General features: G+C 50.7%; 1 protein-coding gene across 3 annotated transcripts in view; it reads left to right on the forward strand.

Moving 5' to 3' along the window:
- The window catches only part of LOC135220774 (microspherule protein 1-like), a 92,918-nt gene that overhangs the window by 1,721 nt on the left and 76,114 nt on the right, over window positions 1–15,083 (forward strand). The window lies entirely within an intron of this gene.

The raw sequence follows: 15,083 nt of genomic DNA on the forward strand, positions 1-15,083 counted from the left end.
TTAACCTCAGAACTGATGTGGTGTGGAAAGCTGGCCATCTTGGAATGGTATTGTGCATGCGCAGTATAGGCTACTACCTAGCTATTAGGTAGATACTATAGGGGAGTTTTTCCCTCATTGGGGGTTCAGGGGGCAGAGAACCCCAGCTATGTAGGTTAGGTCAGTATAGCTAGTTCCTTTTATAATAGGGCTAGCCTAGGTGTCCATAGCCAATCCCCTCTTGATCATGTGGCTTCCATAGGTATGCCTTGCATTTGCACAGAACCTTTCCAGGGTGGCCCATCATAACATGATGTCCGTTCTCTCCCTGTGTTTTACCCTACCCAAACAACCCCCCACCCCCCTTCCCCAGGGATCCCAGATACCTATAGAAGGGATGTTAATAATAGTAATTGACTGCCAATAAACAACACTACCATTTTCATCAGAAATACTAGCTAAAAGTATAGGAAAATCAATTTCCAAGGTAGTAGCATCTGTGTTGTTTTTCCATAGTTTTACTAAAAGCAGTAGATATTATTATATAGTCGCCGGTTGGCGGAACTATATAATCTTAGGTAGTAGTCTTCTGCTATTGCTAACTGAAGCCTTCTAGCTTGTTTTGATTCAGCTAGCCCCAAGTCGGATAAGGATTGTAGACAATTGAGGTCCTCCCGCGCCCCAACTTTCCACAGGTTGCAGCCACCCTGAAGGCACATATGGTAAACAACCGAGTGGACTACCTGGACCAGTCTTGCCCACTCGTTGACCCACCTTCCAGAAAAAGTACTTTAATACAGCCTGACACCGGATTTGGACACCAGTCACGAGTCATTGGTCGTGGAAGCAACACTCAAGGCCTTTACTTTCTTTTCAGGAACAGGGACCTGAATATCGCGCAGGATAAGATCTGCATGTCTTATCAGATCTTTTGAGACGACTAAGAATTAGTACTCTAGACCGCCTAGTTTGGACCAACTTAGATGTGGTTCTCAAGTTGATTCCTAGTATGGACAAGTTCGAATCCCCTCAACAGGCGTCCTTCAGGGACCTGACTAGAAAGTCTCTGTTTCTTTTAGTGCTGGCAACTGCTAGAAGAGTTAGCGAGCTTCAGGCTCTGGATGCTAGAGTAAGGTTTAAAGAAGTCGGCAATCTGCTCTTAATTTTAAACCTTGGTTCTTAGCGAAGAATGAGAATCCCTCCTAACCCTGGCCTTGAAGTTTTGGGGAGAGAGATAGAGAGATCCCTGTGCCCTGTCAGGACCCTTAAATTCTACCTGGAAAGGAGAAAAAAGAAGTTGTTCCGATACATAATACAAACCCTCGGTCCTTTAACAATAGGAAGGTAACTAGCGGCAGCTGGGACGGTCATAAGCTTCAAACAAGGGGAGAACGGTAGTTAACTGCTTGTCCAATCGTGCGCGCGCCCGCGCGCCTGAGAGGTGAAGAATCACTTTTCCTTTCGCCGTGTTTTGAGGATTGTGTTCGTCATCGCTCTCTGCCCGCTTCATCGTCGTATGCTTGTTTGTTTATTGTGTTTTCTACTAATGGTTTGTTTGACTTGAAAATGAAACTGTAAGTACTCTGTTTTCATTTTCATTACTTAATTATGAGCAACATGGAGCTATCGCCGTAGAGACGGCGGTTTCCGCTCTTTTCATGATTTGATACCCTTGAATTATGTCTCGGTGCCGAGGGCGGGCTCGCTTGCGCCGAGTCATGTATTTGGGCGAAAGTGTGTATTGGAAATGTAAGTACTCTTTTCATTATATTTTTGCCCTGTGCGTTTGTTGCCGAGAGCGTGAATGCGCTCGGCACGAGCCTCTTATTTTTGTACATGCAACTTCCCCGGCAGATATATACTTAGCTTATGTCTCTGACGTCCGACAGAAATTCGAATTTCGCGACACACGCTGCAGGTAGGTCAGGTGATCTACCCCCCTGCTACTGGGTGGCAGGAATAGGAACCATTCCTGTTCTAGAACCAGATTTTCTCTGTCGCGGTAGCGTCAACATATGTTGTTGCTACCTCCTGACTTAATTTTCGTTTTTCATCGCCATCGATCTTCTGGGCTGTCTTTTGCAGGGAAGTACTGGGTCTTTGGTTCGGCATACGCTTTTATTAACTTTTTAATGAATTTGGCTTCAAAAATTTCGAAGAATATATGACGTGTAACTACCGAAATTTTCGTAGACACTCACATAGTTTGCAAGAAAGGGAAATATTAATATTTATTCATTATTACGTGTAATAAGTGTTAGAATTGATTGAGAAATAAACTGACTTCCTACTTTAGGGAGTCAGTAAAGCATGTAACTAGATACGTTTCTTTTAAAAGTTTTTTGGATACTCGTACTAATGAGCAATTAGAGTATTAACAGTACTAGTAGTGTTGCATCCTCATGACCTTCTTACTTCGCAGAAACTTCAAGTTCATAATTGCAATTTGAAGACAAGGATTGTGGCTCAAAATGCGAGCTATTAAAAGGTAAGAAGTGAATTACATAGTGTTCCCCATTGCAGTGGAGGGTGCGTCTGATCGGCTCTGTCTCGCTCTCAGGCCTAGACCTCTTTCAAGCTCCCAAGCCCAGGGGAGAAGGAATGTCGAAAGCCGTAAGGAGGTTTCAGAGAATCCCCACTGGTCAGGCGTCCCCTCGGCAGGTTCTGTAGAGCGTCCCAGACTGCCAAGGGTAGCCATTGAAAAGGCATCCTTAAAAAAGTGCGTCTCTTCATCTTACATCCGAAAAGACGAAGAATGTATATTTGTTCCGACACGGCATACAAACCTTCGGTTCTTTTACAATAGGAAGGTTACTAGCGGCAGCTGGATAGGTCGTAAGCTTTCGAACAAGGGGTTCGGTAGTTAACTGCTTGTCCGACAGGCGCGCGCGAGACTGGGAGGTAAACAATCACTTTTGCTTTCGGCCTGCTGGCGTGTAGATGTGTGTATCATCGCTCTCTGCCCGCTTCATCGTCGTTGCTTTCGCATGGTTGTGTTTTTCTTTTTCTATTTATCTAGTGAAACTGAATTGTAAGTACAATCATTTCATCTTTATTTCCATTGAATTCAATTGTGAATTAAAGGATCTTGGTTTCTCCACGCCCTCCGATTACCCGAGTGCCGGGACTGAAGGGCGTAAGTGCGGGAATTCATTTTTCCCAGAAATGATCCTCGTACTGTGTATGCTCGGTGCCGAGGGCGGGAGAGCGCTCGCTCCGAGCTTATATTTTGGTTGGAAATGTGTAGAGGAAAATCGTAAGTAAGTACCCTTTTCATTTATATTTTTTTGACCTGTATACTCGTTGCCGAGCGAATGCGCTCGGCACGAAAACTTATTCTGTATGGAAGTGGAATCGCAAGTACAGTATTCTTTTTATTTTTCAGTTTCATTATTATTTTGATTGTAGGCAATACTCATTTGTTCCGATAACGTTAAGACAAACCCTCGGTCCCCTTTAACCAATAGGAATAAGTAAACTAGCAGCAGTGCAACTGGGACGGTCGTAAGCTTGTCGAACAAGGTGTGGGGAGAACGGTTAGTTAACTGCTTGTCCGATCGTGCGCGCGCCCGCGCGCCCGAGAGGTGAAGAATCACTTTTGCTTTCGGCCGCGGGTGTGAAGGACGTGTTCGTCATCGCTCTCTGCCTGCTTCATCGTCGTATGCTTTGTTTATATTGGGTTTTCTACTAATGGTTTGTTTGACTTGAAAATGAAACTGTAAGTACACTGTTTTCATTTTCATTACTTAATTATGAATCAACATGGAGCTATCGCCGTAGAGACGGCGATTTCCGCTCTTTTCATGAATTGAACCCTTGAATTGTGTCTCGGTGCCGAGGGCGGGCGCACTCGCGCCGAGTCTGTATTTTGGGCGAAAGTGGTGTAATTGAAAGATGTAAGTACTCTTTTTCATTATATTTTTGCCCTGTGCGTTCGTTGCCGAGAGCTTGATTGCGCTCGGCAAGAGCCTCTTATTTTGTATGAATAGAATGCAATGAAAGTGAATTCGCAATGCAGTTTTCTTTTCATTTTCAATTATTAATTGCATCAAATTTTAATTTTGGATCAATTTCCGCTCTTACCCCGGGAATTAATCCTTACGATTTATTGCTGTGAAAGTGAAAATAGCAAGTGCAGTATTGTTCATTTTCATATATATTTATGTTAGCATCATATTATTATGGATCAAGTTTCCGCTCTTACCGGGAATTGATTTTTCCCCCTTTAAGTTCTATGAAGTGAATCGCAAGTGCAGTATTCTGTTTCATTTTCATATTACTTTTCACTGCTGTGCGGGGGTAGGGGAAGCGAAGGTCTGCCAGGAAGTCGTCGGAAAGCTCTCCCGCGACTCCCTTGGTATCCGATTCTTCGTCTTCTTTCCTGCCCGCCCCCCCCGCCCCCCCCTCTCAGCTTCCTCGTATTTTGTTTTGTTTTTGGGGTCTTCCTTCCGTTCGGGGTGGGGCATGTCTCCCCCCCCCGTGCGTGAGGGAACCCCTCTTACTAATCTGTCTGTGCTACCGCAGGTGCTACATCCGTGGGGAGACTACCATTGGACAGGTATGGGCCACTGCGGCTGCAGGGCGTGCCTAGCATCCACAGATCTGCTGCAGCGTCTAGCGAGGTCGGGCGGTGACCTTGGAGTGGTTTCCACTACAACCTTCACGGCCGCTTATGCTGCTTCCCCCCGCTGGTCTACACTCCCCATGCTGTGTCGGTGACGCCGTCTGCTGCTTCTAGGGCCGGTCGCCGCCGTACCGAGGAGGGGTATGCCGCCGTCGCCTGTGTTTTCTTCGTGTTGCCTGCCCAGACTTCCGTTGTTCCAGCAGCTCGCCCCTGGACCGGCCGCCCATACCAGGTTCCCCCGCTGGCTGCCGATGATTCTACGAGGCGATGGCTGGGCCTGCCGTTACCTGTCGCTGATGTGGTTTCCCGCTACTGGCCTTGGCTGTCCCTTCTGTGTGTTTACCGCTGCCGCTGTTCCTGCCGCTCCTGAGCTGGTTTGCTGTCCATGTCGCTCCTGGTTACTTGCGCCTGTCCATGGCTGGTTCCTGACCATGGTGTGTCTGCCCCAGTCCCAGGTCCTTCCGGACAGGTGCAGTCGGGCCGTGTTGCTTCGGCAATAGGCCCGACTCCGGCCTGGATGGAGGACCTGACGACTGTCCTGCGTGAGCTGACGAAGAAGAGGAAGGTGTCATCTTCGTCTCGTCTGTTGCTGCCTCTTCCCCTTCGACTTCTAAGGCCCATAAGCCGAAGAAGAAGAAGGCTGCCTCCCCCCCCTAAGAAGTCTCCTTCGGGAACTTCTAAGGGCCCGTCCACCGTGCTGGTCCTCCTGCTCCTTCGGAGCGGGGCCCCCCCGTCTCCCCTTCCGTAAGGAAGAGATAGACGGCGGGGACCAGAGGGAGTATTCGGTTTTAGCTCTGGTACTTCCTCGCCTGTGCTAGCGGCGATGCCGCTACGCCAGGTTCCGGCTCGGTCTCTCGTTCGCAGATCCCGAGTGTACGCTCTCCCCTCGGGAGACCGTGCAGCCAAAGTTCGGCGCCAGAGTTGTTCGCTCGGCGCCAAGACCACGGCACGGAGCAGAAGGCTGGCGAGAAACCGCTCAGGTTGACTCTCGCCAGGCCAGCGGCCGCTCTCGCAGCGACCAGCTGGTGACCGGGTTTTGTTATTCCCCCTAAGAAGACTCCTTCGGGAACTTCGCCAAGGGGCTCGTCCACACTCCGGGTGTTGACGGGGGGTTCTTCTGCTGGTCCTCCTGTTTTTCCTTCGGGAACGGGGCCCGTCTCCCCTTCTGAGAAGAAGAAGACGGGGACCAAGGGTGTGCTGGCTACCGCTGGTACACCCTCGCCTGGTCTTGGCAGCTCTGCTGCTAAGCCAGGGTACCGGCTCGGTTTTCTCGTCCGCGAGAAGTTCCGAGTGTACGATCTCCTTCGGGTGACCGTGCAGCCAAAGTTAAGACGCCCTGAGTTCGCTCAGCGTCATGACCGAGGCACGGAGCAGAAGACTGTAGAGAGCCGCTCAGGTGACTCTCGCCAGGCCAGCGGCCGCTCTCGCAGCGACCAGCCGGTACCTCGGGTGGACGTGACGGTCTCTGACCGGCCACGGGTTTGAGGCTGGGAAGAGGTCCCCCCAGGTCCCCCTCGACCGACGGTACCAGCCTCGGCTGGTACCAGCGGTTTGACGTGCCGCGAGGACGCTCACCGTCTCACGGCGAAAGCGAGCTCTGCAGGTCACCTGACCGCCGCTCCCACAGGTGGGACCGGGCGGATACGGTGACCAGCAGCAGCTCGTCTGACGGCACGGGACCGGGGGTCGACGTGCTCAGTCGAGCCGCTCGCCACAGGTTTGAGCGGCACGGCCAGGCCTGCAGATCGATCCCCACCGCGGGTGGTGATTCGGCTGAGCCCCCCACGTACGCTGGTCCTGCCAGCAAGCGGGGGTGGGGGGGGAGCGTCAGGTCTGTCTCTCCACTACCTTCAACTTCCTCGGGCTACACCGGGAAGAGCGAGGTAGCTAGGAGTGATCGTGAGGTGCGCGCCTCACGATCCCGTCACGACGCCGCACGTGCCACGTATGGTCTTAGGACCAACCAGGACGTACGCGCAAGTGATTGGAGGCGACCGTCAGGGGGGGAGGGGGGTGGGGGGGGGTAGCGTCAGTTCTGTCTCTCCGATACCTTCAACTTCCTCGGCATACGCCAGGAAGAGAGAGGATATAGGAGTGATCGTGAGAGATGCGCCCGCTCACGATCCCGTCACCTACGCCGCACGTGCCCAGGTTGGTCTTAAGACCAACTAGGACGTACGCGCAAGTGATTGGAGGCAACCGTCAGGGATCTGTTGCTGGTCCTTCTTCTGAAGGAGGTCCTGTGAGCTGCTCTTGTTGGGGAGGACTGACGGGTCCCTACTCCTCAAGACCTGTATCGCCGCTCCCCACCCCCCCCCCCAGCAGATAAGCCCATGTCCTCTGCTCGAGTCGTTTTGGGGCCCCCCCGAGACCCAAAAACAGGGCCCCCCGAAAAAAACCGACGGTGGGTTTGCCGCGATCGGAGCTTGCCGATTCTGTCTTGAACCAGAGTCTCTCGTCTCCCCGGACAAGAAAAAGGCTCTCCGGGTCAGGTTCTTGGCCGGTCGATCAAGCTACTTTCCACCTCCTCTACTGCGACAGCGGCGTTTCTACGTGTCTTCGACACCGTATTTAAATACTCCTTACGGGGGTCCTCCTGATGAGGTTTCGACCTCGACGAGGACTGGAATGAGTCGGAGGACGTATCGGCTCTCTCCTGTCAGGTGTCGATCAGCCCCACCCAGACGACGTTCACAGTGGCGGCGGAGACCCTTACCTACAGTGAGAGTTCGTAACCCTCCTCGGGAAAACGTTTTCTCCTGACGATACGTTTTCCCAGACTCTGAGAGACCATCGCCGCAAGGCGATGGCTGCTCCTACTCTTCTCCAACTGCTAGTTCCACTGGGAAGGCGAGCGAGTACCAATTCCTCCCCCATTCCCTCTCTCCTTACGGCTACGAGGGAAAGGGGAAGGATCCTACAGAGATTCTCTGTAGGATCCCACGTTTGGGACTGCGCTACCATGGGGGGGGACCTTTTTCGGGTCCTACCTGACGTAAGCCCCCGGTCGTTGAGGAGGGATCCTGCCCCATTCTCGTTTTCTACGGGAATCGAGAGGACCACCAGCCGATTATCGTTTGACGAATTCGGTGGGGGGTTTTTCGCAGAACTGCTTAGAATTCTACGGAATTTCTAGCGCATTCAGAGTGTTAAGTTTCTTACGATCTCCAAACACTTAGGCGAGACCACGGTCCAAAGTGAGCGAGACGAGAATCCCCGATATGTTACACGATAATCGGGAACCTCCGCCTATGCTCGAATTCCTGGAATTTCTAGCATTAGGAAAGAAGACTGCTGCTGAAAGAAGACTATCTCACAGTAGGCGACCAACCTGGGAATAGAGAAGAACGGACGGGAATATCCAGTTTGGCTTGAACTATCGTCTTAGTATTATGTTCACCATTGAAGCTTTCCTTCGAGGAAGACTTCTTCACTCTCCTTTGATAGAGACCGAAGTGGTCGATCTCCAATCCTTATTTTGTTTTCTTGAAGGAAAGAATTTTAGGATGGAAGGGATCGTTGTTTCAGAATCCTACAAATTAAATACTACGTATATTAACCTCGCGACCATGAATTCTGCTAAGCAGTTGAATGGTCCGAGGGGTAGGCGCATATCCTGGTTATTCTACGGATTGCGACTTAGACGAAAAGTATTCTAATTGAACTGCCAACTCGGGTTGCCCTGCAACCTCCCAGGAGTTTCCCAGTTTCAATTTTTTTTATATACTTATGGTGTTTGTCACAACAACCACCTTTAAGCTTTTATATTTACCGAAAGAAAAATTCGTTTCGCATAAATATAATTGCTCGAGCATATCCTTTTTATGCTCGGTGGTTTCTAGCCGAACGCATTCCTTCGTGGAAAGGATTACTTTGGCAACTCAGGATGACGAGTCAGCGACAGCTACTGCGTATTGAATTGCCCGAGGCATTTCAGTACCAGCTGCCGCTTTGAGATGGACGGTTGGTTATGTCTTTCTCACCTGCTTTGATTGAATACCAACCGTATCTCTGCCCAACAATCACGGACTTAAGTCTCTAATTAACGGGGATTCTCGCATACATGAATGACCATCTACTGCTGTGACGCTAGTATTCATCGTCTTCGGTATTGCGAGAATAAAAGATTTTTTTTTTAAACGAGAATCTATTCGACTCTCATCTTTCTGTTTACCGCACGGTAACAGAATTCTGTAATAGTCTCTTGCTGCATCGTATCTCGATAATGCGAATGATTTTTGCGGAATCTGAGTTTGTCCTCAAAATATCTTGTATTCGGAGGTGTGCAATTGTTCATTGTTCACCCCGGATTAGCAGATGTATTGAAAGACATCGCCTACTCCCACACCTGCCAGCTCTAATTCCAACGTTCCAGCCCATGAGAAGCAGTTTCTTCAGGCGGCTCTCCCCTGTGTTTTCATTACTGAAGAACGCCCCGCTTTCATTGCACAACGGACAGCAATGAAATGGCGGTTAGCGTTTTTCAGTCATTTGTAAGCACAGGTTTAGAATCTTGAGATTCCTTCTTCCTCGATTCAGCTGGAAGACGTAGGTTGCATTCATTGCCTACCTTCGTCTTCAACGTCACATAGTGTTGTTTTCTCCTTAAGCTGAGAATTCAACGTCTATGAGATTTTCTTGCCATCAGGGACCTCGGTCTTTTGAAGGCAATTGACTTTCGCCTTTTGAGCTTATGCATTAAAGAGAATCATCGCCGCGCCGTCCGGCATCGGTGACTACAAATATTTTTATTTGTTTGGTCTCTCAGCATAACTCTTTAAAGGGCGAAGGTCACGTGACTTACCCGGATGCTTGGACAACTTGCCTCTACTGATTCCGAACCAGTCAGTCGGCAGCTGTCAGAGCGCCCGAGTCAGTTACGAACTATGCTGTGGACTTAGTTCGGTTGTTCCAGAGCAATCATTACTTCGTCTTAATAGCTTGTCAGTATTGAGTACTGTACATAACCAAAGTCGAGAAGAGGGATAGGTCCATACGACTATTCCCTTCTTTTCGTCTTAGGTACTGCATGACTTCTCTTGAGAAGTCAAGCACAAAGGGATGGGGATTTGTGACGCTCGATTTCGTACCGATCTTCGTAGCGAAGACTCAGAACCCTTCGGTAACTGACGATTGGTTCGAGTCCTTCACAATACCCTCCCTAATGGACTTCACCGCCTCCGAAATACGAAGGCTATGCTGCTTTGTCCTGTGAAGGCGCGACCGGAGCTGTCTGAAGAAACTCGACACCCCAGGATGAGTGTGGACGCCTCTTCATCATTCTCTCGCGTTCCGCAAGAACTTCTCCGTGGCGCAGGTAATGAAGGCAGGCGCCTGGTCCAACCGGACCGCATGCACCTCCTTCTACCTTCAGGATATTGCCCACAGTTCCTTGGATCTTTTTTCCTTGGGAACCATGGTGGTTGCTCAACACATTGTGTAGTTAACCCAGACCCTCGCAGGCTGAACAGCATCGAGTCCTGGTGTGACCGTAAGAATGGATGAGGAATGAGAGTGTGACTGGCTCCTCTTCCCATCTTTTTCTTTCCTCTAACCTCTGGGTAGAGGGACACGGTCGTCACCCTGCTGGGTAAGGACGAGATGCAGGTGAGCTACTCAATAGAGCACCATCCTATCCCTTTCAGTAGGGATATGGAGTAATATCCACCACTTCCTCCAACAAGGGGGAGGAAGTGGATGCCAATTTGAGACAACCCATCATTTTATGATTGTCTCTTGCAAACAGGAACAAGTTCTTGTCTTGCTGGTACGAAGAGATACGCTTGCCTCTCTCTTAGTACTTGGCCCAGAGGTCTGACCATTGATCCTGCGGTGCACACCCCGATCAATCGGACAGAGGTTTGGATCCCTCCCTTGCTCTTACGACCAGGGAGGCACTCCAGGGTTGGACGAACACCAGTCCTGTTTCACCAAAAAGACTCAGATTCCTCCCATCCAAGAAGTGAGTCTTCCTATTGTTAAAGGACCAGGGGGTTTGTATTACGTATTCGGAACAAATGACATTTGTCGAAAATTGCATTTTTCCTACTATACAAACCTGAGGTCCTTTACATATAGTCCCCACCTCATGCCACCCCTCACTCTGCAACTTTTTGCATGGGCCTAAAGCAAAGTGATTCTTTCACCTCTCGGGCGCGCTGGCGCGCGCACGATCAGGACAGCAGTTAACTACCGTTTCTCCCCTTGTTCGAAGCTTACGACCGTCCCAGCTGCCGCTAGTTACCTTCCTATTGTTAAAGGACCTCAGGTTTGTATAGTTAGGAAAAATGCAATTCGCATTGGTCAAAAATTTTGCAAGTTTCCGCTCTTTTCGGAAATTGATCCTTTCTTTTTATTTGAATGAAAGTGAATCGCAGTGCGTATTCTTTTTCATCATTTTTATTGAAGATTGTTTACTTGGATCAATGTTTCCGCTTACCCGGAAATTGATCCTTTCCCCTTTTTATTTGAATAATGAAAATCGGCAAGTGCAGTATTTTCTTTTTTTTTTTTTCATATTTTTTATTGAGATTGCATTATTTACTTTTGGATCAATGTTTTCCGCTCTTACCCGGGAATTGATCCTTCCCCTTTTTTATTTTTGTATGAAGTGAAATCGCAAGCGCGGTATTCTTTTTCATTTTCATATATATTTTGATTGCATCAATTCATTATGGATCAAGGTTTCCGTTCATAATCGGGAATGGATCCTTTTACCCTTGCGCTCGGTACCGAGCGCAAATGCGCTCGATCCGAGCCCTTATTCATTGTGAAGTGAATCGTAATGCAAGATTCTTTTTCATTTTATTCCTTTTATTATTGATTGCATCAATATTTATTTGGTTCAAGTTCCGCTCAGTCAGGGAATTGATCCTTATGCCCTTGCATTCGGTGCCGAGGGCACGATTGCTCTCGGGCTCTAATTATTATTGTTGGGTACATGGTGCTGTGCGGGTGGGGGAACGAGAAGTTCTACCTCCAGACTGGGAACTGTTTCAGCTGCTCGCTCACAGTGTACGGTCACCTTTCCGGTTGATTGTGGCAGCCAGGAACCAGACAACTGAGTACTACTCTCACCGTCATGATCCAGGCACGGAGTGGAAGGATGGTAAGAGTCGCTCAGATGACTCTCGCCAGACCAGCGATTGCTCGCGCAGCGATCGTCTGGTTTCCCAGGGTTGACATGACGGTCCCCACCAACTATTCACGTGTCAAGGCTGGAAGAGGGTTCCCTCCGCTCACCAGGAACGCCTCGGGTGCGTTTCTGGTACTGTGGCGCATCGTGAGAACGTGCTCGCTCTCACTGTGTTAGCCGACGCTACCAGTCACCCGACTGTTGCTCCACCCCCGGGACCGTACAGCTCGCACGGCTGGTAGCAGCTCCCCTGACACACGAGCCAGACGCTACCCGTCCTCGTTCCAGTGTTTTCTCCGCAGGAGACCGCTGGTCCAGACCTGTAACTCGATCACCACCATGGGTTGGCGATCACCTGAAGGTCCTCCCCCAGCCTGCCAGCTTTGCTGGTAGGCAAGGGCAGGAGCATCAGGTCTTCCTCACCTGTCCCTTCAACCTCCTCGGGCTACACTGGGAGGAGCAAGGCAAACAGGAGTGACTGTGAGGAGTGTGCTCCTTACGGTCCGGCCATGAGAGCCTATGAGACTGGTTTGGTCTTAGGACCAAACAGATCGTACGCTCAACTGGTTGGAGGAGACTTCGAGGGGTCTGGCGAGGTTCTTCCTCCTGAAGGAAGAGTGTCTCGGGAAGTGATTGGCCTGGGTGGATCTGACAGTCCATCTCCTCAGGATGCGATCACCCCCGAGATACAGAGGTCCTTGGGGAAAGATCAGTGGTTGCTCCCTCTAACCATCTATCAAGGTTGGAGTCATTCTGGGGTCCTAAGAAGGAACCCAGACTGACGGTGGGACAACCCGGCCCTCCTTGGCCAACGGAGTGCTGGACCAAGTGAATGCCCTTGTCTCCTGACAAGAGGCCTCACTCAGAGCCAGCAGGTCGGATAAGCTGCTTCCCCCTCCTCTGCCTCGTCAGCGGCACTTCCACATGCCTTCGGTAGACCCGTTGCCGACCAAGCAGGTTGACCCGGAGCTAGCTCGTCTAACTCCGGGAGTGCCTCTTCATCACCTACTGTCTTGAGAACCTCTGGTTCTCACAGCAAGAGGCATCGGCCTTGGAATCTACTGCCATGGCAGCTTTCCAGGCTGTCTTCTGGCTAGATCTGTGGTCCCTCACGGTATCCAGTCGCAGCCTCCTCGGGAGCTATCGTTCCTGAGGAGGACTCGGCGTTCAGGAGACTGCTAGTCCTGGAGGGGTAGGCCATCTCCTACCTCGCCCACCAGACAGCCAACCTGTGGGCCAACCTGGTTTTGAGGAGACGGGATGGCGGCTGGTCCCGAGTTAACGTTGGGTTTACGCAACGGACCGTTGCTGGGTTCCTCCTCTCTCTTCCCCAGAGAGATGGTGGATGCTGCGGTGGAAAAGCGGAGAGCTGAGGACTGCGACCGCTTAGTACACCAGGCAGTTACAAAGACTTCTGGGGAGTCTTGTTCAACTGCGGCTAAGCCTCGGAGCTTAGCTAGCGCTTCCTCCGCACCTAAGACGTCAGCACCGTTGAGGGTAGCGTGAGGAAAGACCCAGCCTTCCTCTTTCACTTTGAGAAGTGAGCATCAGCCCTCCTCTCAAGCCTCCTTCTCTCACGGGAAACGGTCTTAAGTGGAAGGGGAAGAGAGGGAAACGCTAGGGACGGTGTTCCCCCTCAACTACTGTCAGAAGTGTGGGGGTGCCTGGCGATCCATTGGGCAACTTGGCAGCGCTATGGAGCCAAGACTTGGGTTGTGGATATCCTTTTTTAGGAGGGACACCTACTGCCCTTCCAGTCGCTGGCCACCCTCACCTCACACCGGTCCACCTTCAGACTGGCGTCCCCGGTTCTGCCAGGACGTAGCCACTGACACAAGAAGTGAAGACCATGCTGAACAAAGGAGCTGTGGAGATCATGCGAGATCAGTCACCAGGGTTCTACAGCCAACTTTTCCTGGTGGAGAAGTCTACGAGGGGCTGGAGACCGGTGATAGATATCTCTCCCTTAAACAGTTTCGTTTGCCAGACTCTGTTCACAACGGAAACGGCACGCTCAGTGCTCGACTCCATCAGAAAGAATGATTTCCTGCTTTCGGTGGACCTGAAGGATGCGTATTTTCAAATACCCATCCACCAGTCCTCCAGGAAGTACCTCCGCTTTATCCTTGACGGGACAGTATACCAATACAGGGCACTTTGTTTCTGCCTCTCAACCGCCCCACAGGTGTTCATGTGAGTGTTCACTCAGGTGTCGGCTTGGGCCCATTCGGTCAGGATACATCTGATGAGGTATCTTGACGATATGCTGGCCCTGGCAAGCTCCCACTCGCAGTTGCTGCAAGACAGAGATTGACTTCTCGACTTATGCCTCAATCTGGGGAGCGTGGTAAATTTTGAGAAGTCGGACCTCGAACCCAAGCAGAGGATAAAGTAGCTGATCGATACGGTAGCAGCACGAGTCTTGCCCGCAGACTTGCTGATCAGCAGGTTCAGGGAGGCAGCCAGATGGTTTCTGTCATGACGGGTACAGTCAGCTCAGCAGTGGCAAGTCGTGATCAGTCACCTGTCGTAACTAGAGAAGTTAGTCCCTCATGGGCATCTTCACCTGCATTCTCTTCAATGGAGACTAAAGGAGTGCTAGTCACAGGCACGGGACCCACAGTCCTTCCTGGTTCCTCTCGTGGAGGAAGTAAGGGAGGACCTGGCCTGGTGGCTAGACGACAGGAACCTCTTAATAGGGAGTGCCCCTGCGCACTCCCCCTCTGGAGATGCTTCTGTTCTCAGATGCATCGACCGAGGGTTGAGGCGCACACCTGAAAGAGTTGCTGGTTGCAGGAGTGTGGAACCATCATGACAGGCACCTTCACATCAACTTCCTGGAACTCAAGGCAGCATTTCTCGTGCTCCAAGAGTTCCAGGAATGACTGATGTGACACTCAGCGGTATTGATGAACGACAACACCACGGTAGTGGCATATGTCAACAACAAGGGGGCCTAGTGTCCCTCCCGTTGCACCAGTTGATGATGCAGGTGCAGGAGTGGGCCGTAGCTCACTCGGTAGAGCTGTCAGCCAGATACATTCCAGCCAAGAGGAATGTAGGCAGACAAGCTCAGCCGCAAGAATCAGGTGATTGGGACCGAATGGCCTCTTCACCCAGACATGGCGGAAAGGCTGTTCAACCTCTGGGGGTGTCGAGTAGTGGATCTGTTCGCCATCTGGCACAACAGAAAACTTCAGGTTTTCTTCTCAGTTGTGCCGGACGCATGGGCAACTGCAAAGGACGCGTTCCAACACCCATGGGACAACCTCGTAGTCTACACCTTTCCCTGTTCTGCCTGATTCGCAAGGTGATCAGCAGGGTGCTGATCACCAGAACTTCGGA

The sequence above is a fragment of the Macrobrachium nipponense genome, chromosome 2, assembly GCF_015104395.2.
Source record: "Macrobrachium nipponense isolate FS-2020 chromosome 2, ASM1510439v2, whole genome shotgun sequence".
NCBI classification, from domain to species: domain Eukaryota; kingdom Metazoa; phylum Arthropoda; class Malacostraca; order Decapoda; family Palaemonidae; genus Macrobrachium; species Macrobrachium nipponense.